Source organism: Lemur catta, chromosome 5, assembly GCF_020740605.2.
Source record: "Lemur catta isolate mLemCat1 chromosome 5, mLemCat1.pri, whole genome shotgun sequence".
Taxonomy (NCBI): Eukaryota; Metazoa; Chordata; class Mammalia; order Primates; family Lemuridae; genus Lemur; species Lemur catta.
Genome location: NC_059132.1, coordinates 5,193,113 through 5,198,547, shown reverse-complemented (window position 1 = coordinate 5,198,547; position 5,435 = coordinate 5,193,113). Strand labels below are relative to the sequence as shown.

Here is a 5,435-nt window from a genome sequence, read left to right as displayed (position 1 = left end):
CCTGCCTCAGCCTCTCAAGTAGCTAGGACTACAGGTGAGTGCCATGACACCTGGTTAATTTTTTCTCTTTTTAGTAGATGGGGTCTCACTCTTGTTCAGGCTGGTCTCGGACTCCTGAGCTCAAGTGATCCTCCCACCTCCGCCTCCCAAAGTGTGAGGATTACAGGTGTGAGCCACCACACCCAGCCTATGCTCACAATTTCTTATCTATTCTTACTGAGGCAAGGAAAAGACAGGGATCCATTTTACAGATGAGGACAATTAAGCTTCATTGACAGAAGAGAGGAGAACAATATTATCTATACTTACTCAGAAATTAATTCCTTGGTTCCTGAAATCTCGTTTGACAATAGTCACTACACTGTGTCATTTGGGAGTTTTGACAGAGGCTCCAACATGCAGTATCCATGTCATACCAAAGTGAAATGTCAGCAAAGATGCAAATTTTCTTAGAAAACAGTTGAAAAAAAAGTTATGGAACTCTCAAACTTTCACCCATATCAAGGGTAGAGAGGAGTTGTTGGATACTAAGAATGTTTCTGAAAAGGATTTATTTGGTAAGCAGTATTGGTGTGTGAAGGGTACCCCCTCCACAGAAAGAGGGGTGCCTGTGTTTCACTACAAGCCTAATGAGAAGGCCTTGAAGGGGACCCCTCAAGCTTGGTATGTGTCTCCTGCAGTTAGTGGGGCAGAGTAGACTAATTTCTGACTCCAGCCCAAGAAACGTAGGGGCCACCATATGTGCTAGCAGCTGCTCTGTGATACTGGGATTTGCTCAAAGCTTGTGTGGGCAAAGAACCTGTTTCTCCCAGACCGGAGGTGGGCCACGTGCATGGGGGCATGGCTTGGAGAGCCCCTTAGATCCTGTCCAATAGGAATGTCAGAGGGCAAACAGGCCTGAGCAGAAGAGAAATTGGAAATGGACTGTTGAGTTATTAGGGGCCTAGAGGGAGAAAACAACCGACAGAGGACAATGCACTTGCCCAGGCCACAGGAACTACAGCAGCGTGTGTGTGTGTGTGTGTGTGTGTGTGTGTGTGTGTGTGTGTGTGTGTGTGTGTGTGTGTGTGTTTGTGTGTGTGTGCGTGTGCCCATGTCGGTTGGGGGGAGCACAGATCTCTGAAGAACCCACGGAAGTTCCCCAGGAGAAAGCTAGATTTAAACACTGGCCATGCCTGGAGAGTGCAAAGTCAGTTTGGACAACATGAGACAGCTAGTATATTTCCTGCCTCCTCGTACTTCCTTGTACTCTAATCCTGGAAGAGTCGGAAACTTCAGGAGAGAAAGTAAGACCACACCCCCTCTTTTCACATGCAGCAGGCCCCAGGTGGGGAGGACAAATAGCTTAATCTTGAAAAAATTTGGAACATTGACAATACCCAGCTGAACATTTTAAGTACCTAATTGAAATCATGTTTTACTACATAAAGTGACTGTAGGGCTTCCTAACACCCCCAAGGGATTCAGAAAAGTATTTTTGCCCAGGAACAGAGTTAGCACAGTTGCTACGAAGCAGGTTTAAAGAAACAGTGGTAGTGAAAAACAAAGTTTCTGTTATGATTATACCCCATGAATCCTGCTTGTCATTGTTCCACTTACAATTACAAAAGTTACTCCTAAATCTTTGTTTAAAAAATAATAAAAACACCAAAGGAGTCTTAAGAATAGGAGCTGTTGTCAGAGCTAATAGTTCTTGGCTTAAGAGCACTTTGATATCCCTGTGGAAAATGAGGCTTCAAGCTTTGCCCACTTTTCCTCTTTTTTCTTAGTTTCCTGAAGCTTCTCTCTTCCCTCCTTTTGTTACTCTGCAGTATGTATGTACCACAGTTCTGAGCACGGCTACTTTTAATGACACCCCTAAACTCCCTGTGCTGTCACAGTCCTGCCCTACCCCTGCCCCTTGCCCCCTGCCCATCTTCAGGGATAACATAAGGGCTCAGAAGTCACCTCAGAGTGTCAGTGTCTCCCCCATAGCAGCACTCACTGCCGTCTTCTCGATTTTACCTCCTCGTTCTTTCCCCACAATCAGGGGATGAGATACGCACACACACTCACATAAAAAGCACTATTAAAAGAAAATTATATACATGGATTCTCTGCCGCCTACGAATGTACAACATAAGACAGCCAACATTAAATGGACAAGCATAAACACATAAATAACAGAAAAGCAGCATTAAACCAATACATGAACAAACGGCAGGGTAAACGCATGATTGAGATGGGAGGTAGTAGGCCAGTCATTTGACTGGCCAGGTGTGGTGGCATGTGCCTGTAGTCCTACTACCATGGAGGCTGAGGCAAGACGGTTGCTTGAGCCCAGGAGTTCGAGGCTGCAGTGAGGTATGATGACACCACTGCATTCTAGCCTGGGCAACAAAGCTAGATTTGTCTCAGACAAACAAACAAACAAGAACAAAGCAAATGAAAAGCATAGAATCAAGAGTCACAGGGTTAGAAAGGAACTTTAAAAGTTATCTAGTCCAACCACCCAGATGATGCTGGAATCCTCTCAGCTCATTTTCTATCACTGGATCAATAAAATTGGAGGCCAGAAAGGCGTTGGTATGGGGTCACAGGAAGCTGATGTAAGGGAGCAAGTGAAGTACCCATGAAGTCCAAGGTCCTTGGTTCCATTTCTCTGACTCAAGTATGAGCTGGAGCTGGCCCTCTGGTCAGAATGCCTATTTGTGTGAAGACACTTTCACAGGATCTGCCTAGGAGAAGTGGATAACAACCATTCAGGTGCATTAACCATAGCTCATTGGAAGAATAATGACTTTGAGCAGGTGTCAGGGAGGTTGATGTGTTCCAGAGGGCCTGGCTAGTTTGAATTTGTGAGAGAAACCTATTGTTGAGATCTGGGCAAGGCAGCATGGAAAGAAGCCAAAGGACAGCAAAGCCAGAGTGACCGTCACCCAGAGGAGCACGAGCCCATTTTCTCTGAGAAATGGAATTTGTTCATCATTATTAGGGCAAATGCTTCTTGCTATGCTGGCTGTAGGACAAGAAGGCTACCCCCTGGTGATACAAACCAGTGAAACACACACGATTATTTGGCAACAATGAAACTTGGCCCCTTTCTCTCTTCATCTTCCAGATTCTTACTGTATGGCAGGGCTGGGTGTGCTCAGGAAAGGCCCCATGTCTATGTCACCATCAATCAGCATTTAGTGAGTATCCCATACTACAAAAAGCCCTTTGGTGGCTCAGGATACAAGAAAGCAAATGTCTCTGCATTTGGGACGCTCACAATCTAGATGAGGAACGTAGAAACATGCACCAAAGGTAAACCATAACCACTACATGGCTATAGCGATAGGAGGATGGGATTTAAAAGACCATCAAAGACTGCTGTAAAACAACAAGAGTGAGGCTAGAGCTTAAGGCAATGGGCCTCAGAGCAGGAGGATGCAGGAAGGCACTCCATGCAGACTGAAAAGGGAGGCCCCTGGGCTGGGAATGAGGATGTATTTGTAGGGCCTAGAACAGGGACACCCAGGCCTTGCTCTCTGGCAGCACCTGAGGAGAGAGCAAGATTCTGGAGAGGCCTGGCCACATGGTCTATCTAGGAGACAGGACCACAGGCATTAGGATGAGACTAAAATGAAGAGTAGACTCAGGCTCGGAGGGATGGTGCAAATGATGGAACAACTCAAAGCCCCTTCAATGTCATGCAAACATAATATCCTGGAACCACAATTCAAGCTTGAAGATGAGAAATAAGTGAGGTTAAATTTCCCACCAGTCAGATGGTATCAGAGCATATAATTAGAATTTACCTTTATTTAAGAATATAAATAAATGTGATTCTTCCTACACACATGAATTTATAAACTGAAAGTCATACCTGCTATAATTGCTACAGTTCAAGTGTGAAAGGATGAGAACTAGATTAGAATGATTGTAATGAGAAGACGAAGACATCAAAGTCCTAGTGAATAAAGAATAGGAATCTACAGAAAATCCCAGGGCACATTGAGAATGCATGACATTTCTCCTTGCCTCTGTTGTTCTCTGCCCGTAGGCATCCCTACAGGGGCTCAAGTAAATGCTTTATGAGTTAGTCTTACCATCCATAAGTTATGATGAAATGCAACTTAAAAAAGCTTTGTTCTCTCTCCCAAGGCTGTATGTTACTGCTCAGGTGGACAGGGTAATAAAAAAAAAAGGGGGAGAAATTTAGTCACTGACTTTCCACTTTGTGTCAGATGTGGTGGGGACTAGCAATACCAAGCTTACTAACACTCTGTTCCTGCCCTTGGGAAGTTCTCACCGTCTACTGGGAGGGATGGACATGCCAACAAATAATTAAATCCCCTGTGATGTGTTATGACAGAACTGTGGATAAATGCCCTAGAAGCACAGAGGATCAAGTGACAAGCTTGGGAAGCAGAGGAGGCTTCACAGAGAAGGTAAGATTTAAGTGGGTTTTGCTGGATGAGCTGGGAGCTCAACATTTGGATAAGAAAGCAAAGAGCATTCCAGATAGTAGGAACGGTATGCACCAAGTATGGAGGCCTGAGCTTGTGCTAAGGTGAAAGAGAGGAGGGGTGAAAAAGATGTTGTCAGGAAATGAGCCTCCCAGTGTTTTAACAAGGTGAATTAAATTACAAAGATCATATAAGTGATTTTGCAAATTCATAAGTATAATAGGTAAGGAGCTATTTCTAAGCATCAGAGCTGAGATTCACAGGGTAAGTGGGATTATCACAACAGATGAAAACTCAGTTGTACTCAGTGAAAAAGATGTTCTGCCTAAAATCTTTAACCAAGGACAGGATACCCACATGATGAATGAGGACGGGTAGCTGTTCACATGTTCACCACAAAAGGACTGCTGAGGTTCACCAAAGAGAAGTCACATGTTATTTGCTGTATGGCCTTAATCTGGAGACCACACAAAGAGATACTGTATAGATACTTATCTACCCTTAGAAAACCTAGTAGCCTCAGGCAAAATCATTTTTCTCTCTATTTTTCTCTTTCAGAGCTTCTCACTAAAAGCATGAGCTGGTTTTTCTTCCTTAACATTAGCCAACTTCATAGCTTTCTTCATCTACCAAGTGAGCAACTTTCAGAGAAAATACTTCTGTTTAGAGGATGATGGCATTTTTAGACAGGAGTCTCCATCCTCCTCATTTGCCAGCAAATTAATAAACTCCTCTTTCCTTCTCCTTAAACCATTTGTGCTCATTCTTCTGATGCGGCCTCAAAAATAAGTGGCAAGCCTTCGATAACAGATTCGGTATTCCTTGGTAGGCCCATCGACATCCCAGTTGAATGGCACGCTGCGACTACTGGAGGAGGCAGGGACTAGCCCTGGAACAAGCTGTGGGTCTTCTCTGGTGGGAGCAGCTTCTTTTTGAGGTGAGAGAGTACAGGATGGTCCCAGCAGCTGCCGGAGCATGCTTACTCCTCTCTCTCACCCCAGC

The 5,435-nt window shown here is 44.5% G+C and overlaps 1 long non-coding RNA gene across 1 annotated transcript; it reads left to right on the top strand.

Moving 5' to 3' along the window:
• Positions 1-5,159, top strand: LOC123637826. Its single transcript, XR_006735078.1, has 4 exons — positions 1-34; positions 3,101-3,173; positions 4,340-4,415; positions 4,992-5,159. It is a non-coding gene; the product is annotated as an uncharacterized LOC123637826 (long non-coding RNA).
• Positions 5,160-5,435: the final 276 nt, after the last annotated feature.